This window comes from Protopterus annectens, chromosome 17.part0, assembly GCF_019279795.1.
Source record: "Protopterus annectens isolate FY-2018-M chromosome 17.part0, PAN1.0, whole genome shotgun sequence".
NCBI lineage: Eukaryota > Metazoa > Chordata > Ceratodontiformes > Protopteridae > Protopterus > Protopterus annectens.
Genome location: NC_056751.1, coordinates 187,000,413 through 187,021,411, shown reverse-complemented (window position 1 = coordinate 187,021,411; position 20,999 = coordinate 187,000,413). Strand labels below are relative to the sequence as shown.

The 20,999-nt window shown below is 41.0% G+C and overlaps 1 protein-coding gene across 4 annotated transcripts in view; it reads left to right on the top strand.

Annotated features, from left to right (window-relative positions):
* Positions 1 to 20,999, top strand: part of SEMA6A (semaphorin 6A) — a 414,822-nt gene that overhangs the window by 144,073 nt on the left and 249,750 nt on the right. The gene's annotated exons all lie outside the window — the stretch shown is intronic.

Below are 20,999 nucleotides of genomic sequence, written 5' to 3'. Positions count from 1 at the left end.
CAAGCAAGGGGAACACATTCTTATCCTCTATGCAGGCAAGCAATGATTTTATGGGAGACTGCGCTAAGCTTGCAACTAACTCTTCAGGCAAGGTTTCTGCCGCCAGCACAGAACTCCTTAGCAGATGTGTTAAGCAGACAAATCATGGATCCCCACGAGTGGAAACTGGATCTTCATGTATTTCAAAAATTGACAGTGTCATGGGGAACTCCAGACATAGATCTGTTCGCTTCTCCACTAAACCACCAGCTGCCACAGTATTGCACAAAGGGGTTTCATCACACAGCTTGGAAAGTGGATGCTCTGTCTTTCAGTTGGAAAAACCTTCATGTGTATGCCTTTCCTCCTCTACCTCTTCTTCCAAAGGTACTATTAAAGGTAAGACAAGACAGGCCAAGGATGATTTTGATAGCTCCGGATTGGCCTCGGCAACACTGGTACCCACTACTGCGGAGTCTGGTAAGGAAGCCTCCATGGCCTTTACCTCTGATTCCTCATCTGTTATCCCAGAAGGATGGTCATCTGCTCAATGTCAAGCTTCACTCTCTTCATCTAACAGCCTGGCATATTCTGTGTTGAAACACAGCAGGTCTCAACTTCCTCAACAAGTTTTAAATGTGATTATGGAAGCTAGAAGACCTAGTACAAGGAAAGTGTACGCAGACAAATGGAAGAGATTTTTATTTTGGAGTACAGCAAAGAATTTGCAGGTTTCTGAGCCTAATTTGAGTGTGGCTCTTCAATATCTTACTGAGTTATTGGACAAAGGTTTGTTCTTCTCTTCTATTAAGATTCATGCTGCAGCAATTTCAGCTCACTATGATTGTGACCCACCATTGTTTTCGCATCCTTTGTTCAAGCAGTTTCTTAGAGGGGCAAAGAATATAAGACCCCCACGTAGAGCTCCTACTCCTGCTTGGGATCTCAATTTTGTGTTGGAAAAACTTACTCTACAACCTTTTGAGCCTGCGGCTACTGCTGAATTGAAATACTTGTCATGGAAGACTGCTTTGCTGTTGGCTATTACCTCTGCAAGAAGGGTGTCTGAGTTGCAGGCCCTTATGGCAGTAGAGCCATTTTTGATTTTCCATAAGGATAGGGTATCATTACGTACTAATCCTTCCTTTATGCCTAAGGTGGTTTCTAGTGTGGCTTTAAACCAAACTATTCATTTGCCAACGTTTTATGCAGACCCCCAAAATAAAGGGGAAAAGATTTTGCACACTTTAGATGTACACAGGCAATTGCGTTATTATTTAAGCAGGACTAAGGATTTCAGGCAGTCTCAACAGTTGTTTGTTTCTTTTGCTTTGAGTTCACAGGGCAAGCCTGTGTCAAAACAAACTATTTCTAGGTGGATTGGCTTTTGCATTGCATTTTGTTATTCCCATCATGGCAAGGAGATTCCAGCTGGGATTAGGCCTCATTCCACTAGGGCTACTGCCACTTCAACAGCATTTCTAAGGGGTGGCAACTAAGGATATTTTGGAAGCAGCTACTTGGAGTTCAGTGCATACTTTCTCTAAGCATTATCACCTTCCTATCTACTCTAAGTCTAGGGCTGGTTTTGCCACAGCTGTTTTGCAAGGCATGTTGTCAGCTCCTGCTTCTTTATGATTTGCCAGCCTCCCTTACCTCTGCTTTGGGATTCTACCCAATAGTAAGGACTGCAGCAATGGGGAGCGAAGAACATAGTACAGTTTTGTACCTACCATAAATGTAGATGTTCGAGGATCCCCATTGCTGCAGTCCAATTACCCTCCCTCCTTCCCTCTGTGTTTAGGGGTGGTTGTGTAGGTGAGGTTACATGCTTATATTTTTGTATATATTCTTGTATATATTGTACATATTTTTGGTGCAGGTATTTTGGGCCTTGTCTTTTTAGGGTCTTCTGACATCTGGGGCAAGAAAAGACTGAGGATATGACGTCGGTCATGCGCATTAGTACCCTGACGTACTGACGTCAGTCTAATGCGCCCTGACCGACGTCAGCCTTATACTCTGGTATTCGGGCCGACTGGATGCGGACTATACCCAATAGTAAGGACTGCAGCAATGGGGATCCTCGAACATCTACATTTATGGTAGGTACAAAACTGTACTTTGGCTCCAGTCCGGCTAGATGAAGGCTTCCTGCCTATTGTTTTAAGGCTAAAGTTAATGACCAGAATTTGCATGTGGAATGTCCTTTATTGCTCTAAGTGCAAAAGAATGTAAACGCAGTTTCTGTTAGCCCGGGAACACCAGGAAGGTGTAAAAGATGATGTAATGTTTAGCAGAACTGGAGTTTCAATTTAAACAGTGAGAACCAGAGATTATTAAGCATTTTGAATTGACTATCCAACTCACAGCACTCTGCCTTGCTCTATAAGTAAGTTATTTTAGAAGTGTGTTTTCTTGTAGCAATAGCTAGGAATTAGAAAGTTTAGACTAAGTGGTTTTCTATGATGTCAGAACTGTACTACTGATTTATTTTAAGTATTTCTGTGTGATCTCTGAACTCTGTTGACTAGCACTGACTGTGTAGTAGAAAGTATTGTCTTGTGGTTTTAATTATTTATTATTAAATATTTTAAAACCTTTTAACTGTGGCTGGTTTGTATAGAGTAAAGTTAAGCTCTAAGAGTACATTGCATGCATTTAAGGATCCTGTAACAAGTCACTCTAATAAGCCTTTGACTGATTAGTCACATCTACCAATTGGATAATAATATTGCACAGTAATAATTGGAAACCCCTTTTAATGACCTTTGGGTAGCTAATAATTTTTAGTGGGTGGTGGCAGCTAGTACTACCGTATAGTCTGGGTAAAAAGGGGCACAGCTGGAGAACCTGTGCCAGCCTTCCCCAGAAGTGTCTGTGTGGTTGTGTAAACTCTTATCTCAAAGTGTGTGTGTGTCAGCTACTTGGGCAGGGACATGAAGCACTGGTTGGACAGAGAGGTTGCTGGAGATTTTAGCTTGCCCACTAGGCTGAGATCTGGACCCTACAGCTGTGCCAGTGGGGAGTCTTATTGGGGACCTGGGGCGCAAGAGAGTGACCAACCCCAGACTGACTGTGATCTCTGTCTGCTATTAAGGGAAATTGCACTTTACTGTGTGTATTTGTTATCCTTTCCTCATATATGAGATGTCCTCCCTGGTGTTAGTGGTGAGGATTGAGGCTCCTTGATTGCTGGGCCAGGGCATGGGTGTCACAACCCCTAACCAGGGAAAAAGCTGAAAGAAGAAGATTGGACACACAGCTTGTGGGTGTGGGTCTGGTTAATGTTAACTGGTGTAGCATTAACTGTTTCTTTGCATGGACTACATTACATGCTGGTTAACTCACTGTAGCACAATGCCCCAGATTTGCCGTACCTCTTCATATTGTTTATTCCTGTTTGTGCAGTTAACTGTTAATCTGAACCTGTATTTGGCCTGCAGGGAAGACTGTGGTATACATACCTGATTGCTTTGGAATTATTAGTTGCAAAGCCTGAGAGCTTGGAATTCAGACTGAAATTCATATGTTCTGGTTCAAAATAACTTGATGATTACTGTTTTAAGTGTCAAGTTTTGATGCAGCACTTGTTACCAGTATGTTGGGAAACACATGCTGTCGCCATATTGTCCTCTAGGTATAATGTACTGCTCTAAACTGAAGTTTGGCCACTCTGCATGTTTGAGAGACTGTATCTTCAGTGTGTTTACTATGTCCCCCTTTCCCATTGTCATACCCTCCCATGCCAGATTATATTTGTTTGCTTATTTCCATCCATCCATCCATCCATCCATCCAGCCATCCATTCATCCATCCAGTCTCATGATGTACTAGCACTGACTATAAAAAAAAAAACAATCTACTAACAAAAAACTAGGATCCCTGTACAGAATCAAACAATTTCTTACTCCACTAGCCAGAACTACAATTGCAAGAACTCACTTAATCTCTACCCTATTATATGCCTCCCCCATTTATACCAGCTTGTCTCAAAACAATCTTAAGAAACTAGCTAAATCATATAATAACATTGCCAGGTTTGCCACTAACTCAGCATATAGGACACATCACTGTCAGAACCTTAAACAACTAGGTTGGCTAGAGTTACCTCACCTTTTACAATTCAACCAACTTATTATTGCCCATAAAGTCCTTCATCAACCCAATAACATCCCAATTCTCTCCACACTCATAACACCATATTCTAACTTAAAAAAGTTACGCTCTACTAATAAAATGCAGATGCAAACATCTTTCTCTTATAACTCTGCAGGAGACTCTCTCTTTTCTAACTTTATTGGGAAAATATGGAACCACTTACCTACTGACCTTACAGCTATTACATCTCTCCCTCTATTCAAATCTAACCTTAAACATTTCCTCTCCAACCACTGGTTATGTTCTTGTAATAACCCTGACTAATCTCTCCTCTCTTGCTTTTCCTAAGTACTACCCTGTTTTCCTTCTAAATTTCTTATTTAAACTTATTTCTTAGAACTGCTTTACTCACTGACCTTTTTACTCTTTAGCTTCTCAACCTAAACCACCTACCTAACTATCCTTTCAAGTGTTGTCTTATCCTGAAGATGTCTCTACTATCCTTTATTTCCCTACCTCTTCTCTAGTATTTTCCTTCTTATCATTTGAATATAATTAAGTCCCATTATGCTATGTACCAATCTTATTTTTCCTAATGTATTGTGATACATTATTGTACTGTTGATCTAACTAACTTGTGATATTAAATGTTTTGTGTACTTGGAGCTTTTCTCCTCGGGCCACCACTGAAAAAGGACATGTATCCAGTTGGACTAGCCCGGTCAACAAATGTAAAATAAAATAATATTCCTATCTTTCCTACTTTTCCTCCCTGTCTCACTTAAGTGTCAGATTCCTTATATATACACATACATTCAGTGCTTCCAATTTACTAAGTCCAACATGGGCCACCAAGCTAGACATAATCTATTATTTCAGTTACCTACCATGTCTTCTATTCAGTCTTGATGCCTATAAAGCAATAGCTCTAAGGCTATACCTTACTCTCAGAATCTTTAATCTGCTGCTCTAAATTTTTCCCTCTCTACTGCTTAACTGCAATACTGCATTGTTCACACATTTGCTATTATCCAGTGTAATCCATTGTATTCTTGTTTGGCTTGCATACTTAAAATCTAACATCTGTATAACTAGTATTATCTATTTTATTGTATCATCTATTCTGTAATGTAGTGTTCTGTACCATTGTTGCTTGATTTCTGTATTTTGATTCTGTAGCTTTATCATGTTGTTTGTTTTTTGGAGCCTTTCTACCCAGGCCTCTAACTGAAAACAGGCTCACCCTGGCCCAGTAGACCTCCTGGTAAGCAAATGCAAATAAATAAATAAATAATGAGTCACATCTGACTCCAACAGTGACTTCCTGAACAGCTGCCTCCATCCACAGAGTTTAATAGGCAAGTAGGGAACGGATGTATATTGTCAGATCTAACCTTTGTATCACTCACACACCACCCACAATCACCTATGAGAATTTGGAATCACCAGTTAGCTTGCTGCACTGTTTAGGAGGTAGGAAGAAAACTGAGTAGCCAGAGGAAATATTTGGAGGACATGCAGACTACTCTCAGAAGGCTCTGCAGTCGGGAACAGATTCATAATGTGTTTGATCATTGGATTGTTGACCTACAGTACTACTGTTTTTTTTTCTGGGCTGCTCATTAGGCCTAAATGATTCAATACCTTGAAACTGTTCTATTGTTATTACACCAAATAAGGTAAAAGGTTTGTAGCAAAAATAAATAAAATGCATCTAATTTCAGTTTGTGTCACCTATGTGCTGGAGTATATAAAAAATAATACAGTGTACTGATATCTAAAGTGGTGTTTCTAAGGAATGCATGCGGACACTACATACAAAGTGTTGTCTAAGGATTGCAGTTAAGACTGTAGCAGTCAATCAAGTTATGGCAGGAGTAGAATGACCATCTTTCCTGTAGTAAGTATGTAGTTAAACTTTTTTTAACCTAAGGCATGGTTCAGGTAAGTTGCAGAACCTGTTTTGTTACAGGACTTTTCCACAGATGTCTTCCATTAGATACCATGTACGCCACCCCCACCGGCATTTGTGGGATAATTAAACCAGTCATCTGGCACATGCTGAGGGATCAGGCCTATGGATAGGTATTTGTATTGACTGCTTTGTGATACAGATTGTGTTGAGTTAGACTTTACCAATATGAAGTGATGCAGAGTTGCACACAGAATGGCAGCTGTGTGTCTTTGTGTGTTTTATTTGTATTGCTCTTTATGGTGTGTTCCATGTTTCAAACTGTGGCTTTCAGTTAGTGAGTGCCTTTCTAGCTGATGTGTTTTTGTGACACCCTGGTCCCTTATGTTCTTAGTGATAATTGTACTAGAGTGCAAATTATGTTTTTGGAAGCTACAGTTTCTTAATTCCATTCAGGGAAAATAAGATTGAGATGGGTCATGGTGTAGAGTCAGGATATCTGATCAGGCTGCCCGATATCTGGGTTCAGGAATGAACCTGACACACTGATTTACCAGTCAGAATGGGGAGAAAAAATGAAAAAGCCACGGCGTTCTGTTTTCTTTTGGTGAGAGTTTAGGTTGTCTCTTCCACATCTTAGACATCTTGAGGTTAAGGCGGTCTGAGTTAGAGGATTCCATGAATCTAGGGATATTCATCGTTTCACTGTTGCAGTTATTACACTTGGGTTATCCTGCTGGCAGGCTACCCGCAGTCAGCCTGAATTCCAAAGTCCTGGTCCGGCGTTGGTCTTCCCTGACGTCAGTGCGCCAGGGGGTATAAAAGATGCAGCCAATGCCATTTTCTTCAGTCTTTCTTGCCGCGTTGTGCCCAAAGCAAAAGCAGTTTGCAACTGCCGGTCGGCTGACTCCTGAGATTTTCAAAATCAAATTTCCGATCCGAAGTCTTCAATAAAGCTAAGTACCCCATTGGGGAAACTTTTTTATTGCTCCAGACCGATGTTAGAAAAAGTTAACAATTGTATTTCTTGTGGGAAGCAAATACCTCATAAGGATTTACACTCTTACTGTATTCCTTGCCTAGGCCCTGACCACAATGTTGCTAGTTGTCGGTTTTGTTTAACCAATGCTAACTACATAATGCCGTCGGAACAACCGATGACCGGAATTCATAAAAAACGCAAGGATAAAGACAAGGACAAGCATCTGAGGTCCAAAACCGACGACGAAGCCTCTTCTAGGCCAGTCGCCGGTGCTCAGTGAGGTGCTTTCGCAGCCCATGACTCCTGCTACCTCAGAGCGACAGGCCGCCTCCGACTCCCATGTGGAGACAGCTAGTCCTCTGGATACTCAAGGTATTGGCCCTTTGGAAATTAATCCCTCAGATGAGTCCGGAGCCGCTGATCAGGCATCGGCTTCTGAGGGTGTCTTCAGACCTACACAACTTTATATAAAGCCTACTTCAGCATCCAAGACAAAGTCTAAAACAGTTTTACAGACAAGGAAACCAGTACAACATTCTCCAGGACAGGCTTCTATGCCTAAGAAACAGATGCTCAAAATGACCGAAGACCTAATTACTTTGATCAGGGGTTCCCATCCCCCTCCTAATAAGAGGCCTAGGCAAGACACTGAATATGATTCCTCTGATCAGATTTCCATTTCCTCTGATTCCTCTTCTGATCAGGGATATTCTGTTCCTCCCTATGAGGATTCTGATGCTGAAGATTCTATTCCTTCAGCTTCTCCTCCTGAGGTCTATTCTTTTGGGGAAACCCTGCATACCATGAGGGAGCATTTCCATTGGGAGAGACAGGATTATTCCGATTCTAAGAAAAGACTTAGAGACTTTCTTTTACTTCCTCAGCACAGACCTCTTGCAGTTCCCCCTGTTCTAGACATAGTAGATGATGTTTTTTCAGAGTCCGGCCTGTCTCTAGACTCTTTACCTCCTGCCCCTGTTAAGCCAGACAGATACTACAGGGTCCCAGACTCCCATAAATTTCTTTACAAAAACCCTGCTGCTGACCCAGAAACTATCTCACAGGGTCCCAAAGGGGTCAAAGCTGCTTCTGCCAAAAACCCTGTCCCCTCAGACAGAGATTCTAGGGCTTTGGACAGATGAGGGAAGAAAGTTTACACTTCTGCTACCTTGGCTGTAAGGGCTTTAAATTGTCAGTTTCATATGCTCAAATATCAGCAATACTTAATGTCTTTGTTAAAACAAAAAATGTTGACAAATTCTGAATGTTCTGAGAACAAAGATTTGCAGGATTTATTGCATGCAGCTGAACAAGTGGGAAAACATACTTTGCAATGTGGCTATGATTCACTAGAGGCCTCATGCAGGGCCGCTGTTACAGGTTCTGTTATTAGAAGGCATGCTTGGTTAAAGGAACAGAATCTGCCTGATCATGTCAAAGCAAAATTATTGGATGCTCCATTACAGCATGATACTTTGTTTGGTGTTAAGGCAGAGGAGGTGTTAAAGAAAATGGAGGATAAGACAAAATCTATGCAGACAGTAAAGGATTTCTTACAGGTACAGCCACGCAGATTTAGCAGGAACTGGCCCTCTAAGAATTGGTCATTTCCAGTGTCAGACAGACCACAAAGAGGCAGATTCAGATGCCCTAGAGGCAGGCAATAGCCCCAGGGCTCATACAGGCCCAAACAATGGGGTGCTTCTACCTCCAAAAGCGGAGAAGATAAATCACAGCCTTATAGAAAACAGTCTCAATGACTTCCCTCAGCCAATGCCAAGCACTTATTTTTTGGCAGCACCATTAGGGGGAAAGCTAGCACTTTTTTCACAAAACTGGCACAAGATCACCCAGGACAAATGGGTCTTAAATATAGTTTCTCAGGGTTACAGGTTCCACTTTCACACCCTTCCAAAGGCAAAAGGCATGCCAGATCTCCCACGCAATCAGTGGCAAAAGCCACAAAAACAAGTTTCATCTCTCATGGACATGAGGGCTATTCAGCCAGTGCCACAACAAGAGCAGGGATAAGGATTTTACTCAAGACTTTTCTTAGTACCAAGAAAGGACAAAGCCTGGAGACCAATTCTGGACCTGTCTACTCTAAATACTTTTCTGGACATCCCAAAATTCAAAATGTTGACTCTACAGCAGCTTCTGCCCATGCCTGGCAGGAAGGCTTGGCTTGTAACTTTGGACCTCAAAGAGGCATACCTGCATGTCACGATCAGACAATCTTGCAGAAGATACCTCAGATTCATAGCTGGCTCAATGCATTACCAATTCCCTGCACTGCCCTTTGGCTTATCTACTGCGCCCAGGGTCTTCACAAAATGCATGGTACCAGTAATTGCATTTTGCAGACAAAGAGGAATTCAAATATACCCCTACTTGGATGACTGCCTTATTCAAGCAAAGGACAAAGATATTTTACTACAGCATCTGGCATTTGTAAAAAGATTACTAATTTGCCTAGGGTACACAGTAAATGAAAAGAAATCAAAACTAGTACCCTCTCAAGAGATAATATTCCTGGGTGCAAGCTTAAATACAACTGCCCAGATGGCTTATCTCATGCCAGACAAACAAAGGCATCTGAATTTTTACTTCAAAGACTTGGCAACAAAGACCCAGTTATCTGCAAGAAAAATTCTGCAGGCTCTGGGCTACATGGCATCCTGCATTCTACTAATTCCATATGCAAGACTGCATATGAGGAAACTACAATGGTATCTAAAAAGTGTTTGGACTCAACATTGCCACAGCCTGGAAACAGTAATTACTCTCATTCCCTGCCTGCAACAGGAATTTCAATGGTGGGCACAGGCCTGTCACCACAACAAGGGACAACCATTCACCTTACCCACTGCCAGGCAAACACTAACAACAGATGCATCAGATTATGCATGGGGGGCGCACATGGCAGGAAAATGTATTCAGGGCACATGACCCACAAACCAAATGCATCTTCATATCAATCAAAAAGAGATGCTAGCTGTACAAAATGCCCTGACAGCCTTCAAGGACTTACTTCATCCAGGACAACTACTGATAAAGAACGACAGTACTACAGTCATGTGGTACATAAACAAGCAAGGGGGCACACATTCCTACCCCCTCTGCAGGCAAGCCATGACTTTGTGGAACAAAGTATTGACTTATCAAGTACATCCGCAAGCACAATTCCTGCCAGGAAAGACAAATACCTTGGCAGACGAACTAAGCAGAAGCCTCATGGATCCTCACGAGTGGGAACTGGACCCACAAATCTTCAACATGATAACAAGGAAATGGGGATGCCCAGACATAGATCTGTTCGCTTCCCCTTACAACTGCCAGCTACAGAGATTCTGCACTCGGACTTATCACAAGCAAGCATGGAAAGTGGACACCCTTTTATTCAGCTGGAAAGCCCTTACAGTATATGCCTTCCCTCCTCTGCCTCTCCTCTCCAAGGTACTCGTACAGGTCAGACAAGAGAAGCCAAAAATGATACTGATTGCCCCAGACTGGGCACACCAGCACTGGTACCCAATCCTAAAGAGCTTGTCTCAAGGCCCAGCCTGGACATTGCCTCTAATACCTCATTTGCTGACCCAACAGAACAATCAGATCCTGCACAGCCAACTCAGAACCCTAAATATGGCTGCATGGTGGATAATGTAATCATTCAGAACACACCTCTCTCTAAAGCAGTTATGGATGTTATTTTGGAGGCCAGGAGGCCCAGCACCAGAAAATCTTATGCAGAAAAAATGGAAGAGATTCTGTGCTTGGAACCAAGCGCAGGGAATTGACTCGCTTGAACCAAATATTCCGTAGATTTTGCAATACCTAACTGAGATGCTGGACAAAGGCCTATCCTTCTCATCAATTAAGATCCATGCCTCTGCCATTTCAGCTCATTACAATACGGACCCACCTATTTTTTCTCATCCACTGCTAGGACAGTTTCTCAGAGGGGCCAAAAACATAAGATCTCCAAGGAGAGCTCCAGTACCTACATGGGACCTCAATTTTGTCTTGGAAAAACTCACACTGCCTCCTTTTGAGCCTGCCAATACAGCAGAGATAAAATACTTGTCATGGAAAACCGCTCTTCTCTTAGCAATAACTTCAGCAAGAAGAGTCTCAGAGTTACAGGCACTAATGGCTGTGGAACCTTTTATTATTTTCCATCAGGACAGGGTTTCTCTAAGGACAAACCAGACATTTATACCTAAGGTAGTGTCCAGCGTGGCTCTTAACCAAGCCATACATTTGCCTACCTTTTATCCAAACCCACAGAATAAGGGGGAAAGACTTCTGCATACTTTGGACATACACAGACAGCTATGCTTTTACTTGGACAAGATTAAAGCCTTCAGAAAGACTGAGCAACTCTTAGTGGCATATGCTGCAGGTTCCCAAGGAAAAGCCATTTCAAAGCAGACTATTTCAAAATGGATAGGCCACTGCATTTGTTTCTGCTATTCACAACATGGCAAATCAGTGCCCAAGGGCATTAGGCCACATTCTACCAGAGCAGCAGCCACTTCAGCAGCCTTCCTCAGAGGAGTACCAACCAAGGATATTTTGGAGGCTGCAACATGGACTTCAGTGCACACTTTTACAAAGCACTACCATTTACCTCTCTACTCTAAATCCAGAGCAGGCTTTGCCACTGCAGTTCTGCAGAGCCTCATAGCCACTCCAAACTCTATTTAGGCCCAGCCGCCCAACCTCAGCTTTGGGATTCAACCCAAGTGTAATGACTGTAACAGTGAAACACGATGAACATAGTACAGTTGTGTACCTACCATAAATGTAGATGTTCGAGTGTATTCACTGTTGCAGTCCAGATTACCCTCCCACTATCCCCCTTTTTCTTTGCTGGGACTTATCTGTACCTATCTGTTCTATACAACCTATGTGGTGTATTTGCTTGTAGATGAAGGTTATGTGCATGCTTTTTTATGATCATAATTTTTACAGCCTACCCTTTTGGGGGCACCTGACATCTGGGGCAAGAAAAACTGAAGAAAATGGCGTCAACTGCATCTTTTATACCCCTGGCGCACTGACGTCAGGGAGGAGGCGACAGCAACCGATACTGGTCCAGGACTTTGGAATTCGGGCCGACTGCGGGTAGCCTGCCAGCAGGATAACCCAAGTGTAATGACTGCAACAGTGAATACACTCAAACATCTACATTTATGGTAGGTACACAATTATACTTTATACAGGTGTATTAAGATGGTAGAAAGTATGGTGACCATCTGTCTGTCCTCTGTGGAGTCATTTCATACATGGTAAGGCTAGGTTTAAGATATGTGACAGATACCACAGGGATCTCACCACAAGGAGGACTAAATCTGCATGGATTGCTGTGAAGGTGCTAAGAGGGACCCTTGAGAGGTACAGCAAATAGATGGTGGATGAGGAGACCAGAAAAACTGACAGTGGAGCCACCAGTGGGAAAGCAAGCCTACAAAAAAAGTAATTCAAAAATGTTTGTTTGGTGGAGTTACTCCGGTAACTGTATTTTCTTATTCTTCAGCGTAAAATTGCTCTGTCAGTAGTGATTGTTTGTCTGAGGACTCTCTATTGCTATTGCTTTTTTATATAGAGGTGGTGGAATCAGGGAAGTGCCTATGCATGGATAAATTAAACCTCTGAAAAGGTTGTAATACAGTTTTAGTAGGACAACACAATAACTATATCCAGAGTGGTGTCGTCTGTCTTCTGCTTTTGTGATGAAAGCAGAGTTTAGGTTATTGATTTATGTTGTAAGATGACATATAAAAGCATTATTTCCTACTCAGGGTGCAAATTGTTTCAGTGTGGATAGAGTCTAGATACAATAGTTAGAGTCAGAATATGGAGACATCACTTTCCTCTTGCCTTGGCAGGCAGCTTAGTGACTTACTTTTCATAAATGATCAAGCTTCACTGAAGAGATGGCTCTAATCCAAACCGATGTGCTTCTGCAGTAACTCTGTTTAAGTATGTGAGATGGAGTCTTTGAATCTATTTAGAGCAGTTAGAAATACGATGAACATCGCTTCCCTCTTGCTCTTCTTTTCTGATGGTTGCTTTAAGACTTTGAATGTCATCTATTTCACCAGCTCTTGTTTGCTAATTTATTAATTTACCTCTGTAAAGCAAACTTGCTTTTGAGGCTTATTTATCTGTTAGTGACCCAGGTGTAACAAATGCAGCATGAAAGCTGTAACCAGGGTGATCAAACACAGTTCTGCAGGACCAGAAAGCTGTATTGCTACAAGAGTAAGGCCAGCTACTGACACTTTTTTTTGCCTGAAATGATGCCTGATACCTCAAAAATTGTCCGACCAGTGTAAACAGTCACTTTAGTACTGATTGCCAGAAGTTAATTTTTAGTTAGGGGATGTTGGATGAGGTTCTTCTGTTGACATTAAGAACTGACAGCGATGGCACACTGCTTTGACTAGAATAAAAGAATAACTTACCGTAGATTAATGCTTTTTACACTTTCATACATGGGAATAGACAGTCTTGCTCTGTTGATTTATGACATAAAGGAGCACATTCTGTAATAGTACGGTGCTGTGTGTTTCCAGGGATGAGGGGATATTTATACTAGGGCTGTTCAGTAATATGAAACAAGCGACAGGATTGCTGGAATTTGCAGCACAAAGGGAAGATGTTTTGACATAGAGCGATAACTGTGTTGTCATTGTTATGCATATGTACTTGAAGACATTCATTACAGGCCATTGATTTGCTGTGAAATGGATTGTACAGCCTTTGCATCCTGAGCACTCTCTAGGCATGAATTCATTGTGAACATCTGTCAGGCATATCTGTAATGCCTGTGTCGTGCAGTGAAAGCTGCCTAAACATCCAGCGCCGCACTTCCATAACAGTTGGCATGACTGGTGCTTTGCAGGCTTCACTGAACAGCATCCCAGAAACCTTTGGGAGTAGATTACCCTACTTTCTACAATGCTAGCTGAAAAGTATTGAGATGGCATTACGGGCCAGAGACAGCGACCTTTCCAAGTTGACTTGCATTCCCCAAGGCTTGCAGGAGTGTAATATAGCTTGAGTGTCAAGACTTCATTTTGGTGATGCTAAGTAAGATTGACATATCACTTGTAACCAATGGAGAGAGCAGTTACTTAATAAAAACTGCAGTGACCATAATATTTTAAACTGCATGTAGTAAGTAGAAGAAAGGTAGGTTGGTGAGGTGTGTAAGACATAACAGCTCATCTTTACAAATAAATAATTAATTCTCTTACTCCTTTGTCACATTATCAGAATGTGGAAATGCACTTCAAAACATTAGAACTTAAAACAGATTAAGCAGGCACCATGGGATACAGCAGTCCATATTGTAAGAATTTTTTGGAGACTGCTTAGTCCATAAAATGATGAATCCATGATACAGAATATTCTGTTTTCATATTTTTCTTAGCTGAGCAATTCTTGCTAAGTGTAAGCATCTGAAGGTGAGTCAGCTTCATGTTTAATATTTTAAAAGAAACAAACCAAAACAGCATAAAAGCTGTTCTTATACGTCCGTAAACAGCAACATTTCACACTGTGGCAAGCCCACTGGAGCATTTCACCTGAGTTATGTTTCTGATCTTTGATTTATTTTATCCAACCTGTAAAGAGTCTGCGTTGGGAGGGGGAGAGGAGCAATCCCCATTTATTCACTGAAGAAAGTGTCCTAAAGACTTCTAGATGCTGACGGTGCAGAAAGCAGTGGGTTTTGATTTGAACTCCCCTTAAATATTTCAGAAGGATGAGAAGGAACTATTAAGCTCACCGACAGCCATTTTAACCCATTGTGGAATCAAGATAGATTTCCTGACGACTGGCAGAAGGTAGACGTGATCTCCCTTTAAGAGTGACTGTTAAGACTTTACATACATTTTACTGACCCCAGTTTTATGAAAATTATGGATTCACTGCCATTGCACTGGGCCCGTGGCAGCATGCAGTTAATAACAGGCAGTTTATGCCAAGTAATATTAACAAAAGTTGCCTGGCAGTGTATCCAAAGCAGTGGAACACAGAATTGCACTTAGGAAAGCATTTAGTGTAGTATCACTTGTTGTTGACCATAGGCTAGTAGCCTGAATAAAACAAAACACTTGCTATGCAGTCTAACACAGAGGGTCAGAGTAAATGGTGTTTCTTCAGATTAAAAGAGAATGGCCAGTGGAATATCCATCTGTGGTACTGGGACCCGTCCATTTCATTGCCCTTATAAGTAACTTTACAGGAAGGGTAGAAAGAAAGTATTATTAATATTTTTTAATTGATCATACAAAGTTGTGCAACAGGGTTACTAAAAAAAGAACATGTTTAAAGGATGAGAAGAGACTTTGCAAGCTACAATAAACCTTCTAAGACATTGCAACAAATGCAGAACATTATATCTAGAAAGCAAAATGTCTTTACACACAGCTGACTAGGAAACAGTAGCAGCAACAAAGGAAAAGTACTTAGATAAGGGTAGTCTCACACAGATATGTAGATGACTGAATCGGGAAGACTGGCAAAACTGTTGTTTGTAAAAGAATTATAAACTTCCCTTTATCAAAGAATTGTTCAAAGGATTGTTATTAATGCATAAACTTCCCCTGAAAAAAGTATCAATGTTCAAGTGTTTTTCTCAAGCTTGCACAGTAGTAGAGGTCTTTAGTAATGTTCAACAGGCCATATTCCAGTAGATAAAAATATATGCTTTAGTCCTGATATCACATTATCGCTTACTTTTAATAGAAAATGACTTCAGATGCTTCTTCTTAATCTGAGCATGTGCTTGCATACAGAGATCAATTAGTTTACACAACTAATGCTTTTTTTATTGTCCAACTGCAGTTGCCATGATACAACATTTTTGTCCTCATGTCTTATCAAGTGCATGCTTAAATCTGTTTTACATTTTTGCAGTTTTTTGTTTTTCTGGTCAAGTAATAACAAACTGTAGTACTCTTCCCCCAAACTTTCTCTTTTTTAATGTTGTCTTGCTCGTGAATTTTTTGTGGTATGTTGCCATCTTAATAGATTTTACCTTTGTACAAATTGTACAGCTCCTTACATATTATGCTTTGAAAGATTTGTATTTCAAGTTCAAGCCGCCTCCTAGCTGCCTGTATTACAGTGAAAATAGTACTAACACTTTTAATCTTTCAGTGTATTCCTATTCTAGTCTTTGGTATGTTATTAATCCTGTTTATTTTTATTATCGCTTTTATTATTATTATTATATGTGCCACCTTCACTGATGTGTCATATTCCATTAACATTTTATCAGAGAGATTTTCAGTGGTAGCATGACCTCAGATGAGATTTTCTTTCTTCATTTTTTTTTTTTTTTAATTTTTCAGATCGGTCTTAGTATACCCTGTATAGCCTTTAGCGTGTGCACAACATTGTTTTTAATAACAGCTTCCCCAAAATCTTATTCCTGTAATTTTGATATTTAGAGTTACCTTTAGACATTTTTACCTGTTTCTTATTTTGGGAATTGTGAAAGTGAACTGTGACATTCTGAGTACTTACTGTATGGCACATTCTTATGACATCTTTGTATTTCACAGTGCAAACTTTTTGACTTTGTGGTATATGTGCAAATGGAAGAGTATTGTTCTGAGTGGCAATACCATTTTTTCTTGCAGAGTTCAATTTTTCCAAACTCTGTCTTGAAGCCATGTTAGCTGTCTACTTTTGATTTTCCTAGTATCCCACGATTCATACTGTTTTTAGATTATGAATAGTCTAAGCAGGCTTCACTACTCAACTGTCTTATTCACAAATTGCTATGTAGCATTTAAACATCTTTCCAGTTGACACTTTAATAATCTTACATTACATTGGTCAATTGCAGTGCAGCTAACCAGGCTCATTGGTCAAGGTTGACCGCATCCCTTTTTTCTGTGGTCTCTTGGGGCAGTCCTTACCTCAGACTGTTTTTAAGTAATTGCTCTGTCCACTGCACTAGTGATTCACTTAGTTCTGTTATTTCCCATGTTTACGATTGCATGTTGCCGTACATGTTTTTTTTTTTTTAAATGTTACCTTTTATATCTTCTTTCATAAGTACAGATACTTTAGAAAGCTTTAGAGCTTAGGCCACATTGCACATAACACTGGTAGATGGTTCTCCTACAAGCCCTCCAGTCCCAAGAGCTTGAAGACCACCATCTCGAAGCAGGAGACTCAAGCATGTTGTAGCTTTTACAAGCTGCTGCTCTCGCTCGACCTCAAATGTGATTACAGGGAAATGACTGCTATACCTTACCAGAGCACATTATTTGTATTCAAGCATAGTAGGTATGACATCCGTAATGAGGGAGGGAATGGGAATCGGAGTTAGGGAGCAGGAAGGGAGATTTTAGGTTAGAGAGCAATCAGAGAATTTAGGTTTAGGGAGGAGGATTTGGAGTTTTAAGTATAGGGAGCAATGGGGGATTTTAGGTTTAGGGAAGCAGAGTGGAGTTTTAGGGATAGAGAACAACGAATCTGGTTAGGAACTGGTGGCAGTTTTAGGGTTAGAGTTAGGAGTCTGCTAAGGCTATACAGTTTAATACGGCTTGTTGTTAGGAGGGCTAAATAGTTGAGCAATATCAAGCTACTGGGAGTTAAATCACTTGCCTTTTTCAAGCAAGTTGCATTGAGCAAGTGTATCATGAGTTAACAGCACGTGAGCATTTGTAAATCAGGAACTAATGGCACATGGGCACTTGTAGATCATGAGCCAATGGCACGTGAGCACTTGTAGATCCTTTGCTAATGGCACATGAGCTTTTGTAGATCATGAGCTAACAGCACATGAGCGCTTGTAGATCATGAGTTAACAGCACGTGAGCACTTGTAGATCCTGAGCTAACAGCACGTGAGCTCTTGCAGATCATGAGCTAACAGCACGTGAGCGCTTGTAGATCATGAGCTAATGGCACATGAGCACTTGTAGATCATGAGTTAATAGACATGAGCACTTGTAGATCCTGAGCTAATGGCACATGAGCGCTTGTAGATCATGAGCTAATGTCACATGAGCACATGTAGATCATGAGCTAATGGCACGTGAGCGCTTGCAGATCATGAGCTAATGGACATGAGCACTTGTAGATCCTGAGCTAACGGCACATGAGCGCTTGTAGATCATGAGTTAATGGACATGAGCGCTTGCAGATCATGAGCTAATGGACATGAGCACTTGTAGATCCTGAGCTAACGGCACATGAGCGCTTGTAGATCATGAGTTAATGGTACATGAGCACTTGTAGATCCTGAGCTAATGGCACATGAGCGCTTGTAGATCACGAGTTAACAGCACGTGAGCACTTGTAGATCCTGAGCTAACAGCACGTGAGCTCTTGCAGATCATCAGCTAACAGCACGTGAGCACTTGTAGATCATGAGCTAATGGCACATGAGCACTTGTAGATCATGAGTTAATAGACATGAGCACTTGTAGATCCTGAGCTAATGGCACATGAGCGCTTGTAGATCATGAGTTAATGGACATGAGCACTTGTAGATCCTGAGCTAACGGCACATGAGCTCTTGTAGATCATGAGCTAATGTCACATGAGCACATGTAGATCATGAGCTAATGGCACGTGAGCGCTTGCAGATCATGAGCTAATGGACATGAGCACTTGTAGATCCTGAGCTAACGGCACATGAGCGCTTGTAGATCATGAGTTAATGGACATGAGCGCTTGCAGATCATGAGCTAATGGACATGAGCACTTGTAGATCCTGAGCTAACGGCACATGAGCGCTTGTAGATCATGAGTTAATGGTACATGAGCACTTGTAAATCCTGAGCTAATGGCACATGAGCGCTTGTAGATCACGAGTTAACAGCACGTGAGCACTTGTAGATCCTGAGCTAACAGCACGTGAGCTCTTGCAGATCATGAGCTAACAGCACGTGAGCGCTTGTAGATCATGAGCTAATGGCACATGAGCACTTGTAGATCATGAGTTAATAGACATGAGCACTTGTAGATCCTGAGCTAATGGCACATGAGCGCTTGTAGATCATGAGTTAATGGACATGAGCACTTGTAGATCCTGAGCTAACGGCACATGAGCTCTTGTAGATCATGAGCTAATGTCACATGAGCACATGTAGATCATGAGCTAATGGCACGTGAGCGCTTGCAGATCATGAGCTAATGGCACGTGAGCACTTGTTCTAGACCCATGAGAAACTTGCAATAAAACCGCAACATTTGTCCACAATGAGTTGAGTCTAGCTTGCTGGCACTTTGAGGGCTTTGTTAAAGATATTTCTTACTTTCCATTCTTGAGCTGCTCTCCTGAAATATTTCATTTTTTCATGGGAAATGTTACATAATTCCCTTGATGCACTGATAAAGGGAGGTGACTAAAGGCATTTGTACACATTAGTAATAAGCAACTAGTAGGAGAAATCAACAAATAATTCTGGTGGAATACTAGAATATGGCATTAACATTACTTGAATATCTTTGTGTGTAGGCAGTTAGAAAACACCATTAGGAATATTTGTACAATTCTGTAGAACTCATTATTGTCATACGGATGTAGATAGGACAGGGCAGTATCATAGAGTGACAGCAGAAACCCCCAGTTTGTGATGATGTTGAAGCTAGAGGTTGCAGGGTCTCAGAACTCTCAAAAGTCAGTGCAGGTTGAGTATTTTATTACATGCACACCAATGATTTGTGGTGCAACTGGACTATTTATCTGTCTGTCTGTCTGACACTAGTGTTTAAGCTGAGACATATATGAGACACACGCATACATGAGTACTTAAGTTGACTGCATATGTGTACATATATAAGCAATGTTACAGAATAGCAGAAAAATACAGTCAAATGCATTAGTTGACATAAGCAATTCCTATGTATCCAAGGTTGCCTGTAACTGAATAGATTTCAGACTATAGCACTAAAGAACATGTACAGCTAATGATCAGAAAAAACGATATGTATTGGGAGAAGTTAAATAAGAGATGTAAATAAGTAATAAGACCAGAGGGTGTTTGCAAAAAAAATGAGTTTAGAGAATAAAATCATGCAGAAGAATATCATTTAGTTAATTAATAGGGGTATGACAGGGAGGTAATTAGTGTCAACCTGATCTCAAAAACAATTAAAGAACTGATTCTACTTGGAAGATGTGTTTAAGTTGCTTGAAAAATCCGGGTAATATAGTATCTGGGAGGAAATTCCAGATAGCAGGGCCAGATTTAGAAAAGTCAGGGCCGGTCACCTGATGGTTTGACTGTTGGCTGTAGATGATGGACACTGTTGGTGTGATACCTCAACCCCATGTGTAAAAATGGTGGAAAACGGGGTAATGGATGGATGGATTTTCACCAAGAACTAGTTGAAAGGGTGGTCTGTAAAGAAGTAGAAAACTATAATTTCTAAGGTGTAGGGCAGTAAGATTCACTTATTTAGATGTTAAGTAGGAATGATGGTATCTGTTTGATATGACTATACTTGTCAAACTAGACTGTCTGATAGTCCTGCTGCAAACACTCTCTGATCTATCATGTTTGATTCCCTTCCAAGTCTAGACTTTTGAAGTATCATCCCAAAGTAGCTTGCTTTATGGTAGCTCTATGTAGATTGTGTTTGTCAGGTACAGGGTACAGCTGAAGAGACAGGACAGTGACTGTGTACATGTTAGTGTGTATATGAATTTAATGTGCTTTCCCATTCTTCAAAATGTGATTCTGTCTTTGATAACTCATTCTCTGGGTTATGGCACTAGTGGATTTCTTATCAGATTTGAGCATTCTTGAAGCGTACCTCTAAATGTCACTGATTTTCAGGGATGTCCCTATTTTTGACTCACATTTTAGCTCCAAGCCTCTTAATCCCTCCTAAAACTGGTGAACTTTGGAGAAAAGATGGCAAATCACACTTATTCACAGTAATTATAGTTACAGGTGACTTTTACTTCAGAAAATAGATATTCGTTCGTATTTTCGTAGTATGTCGATGTCTAAAGTTAATAGTACCAATATTTTAAGTGTGC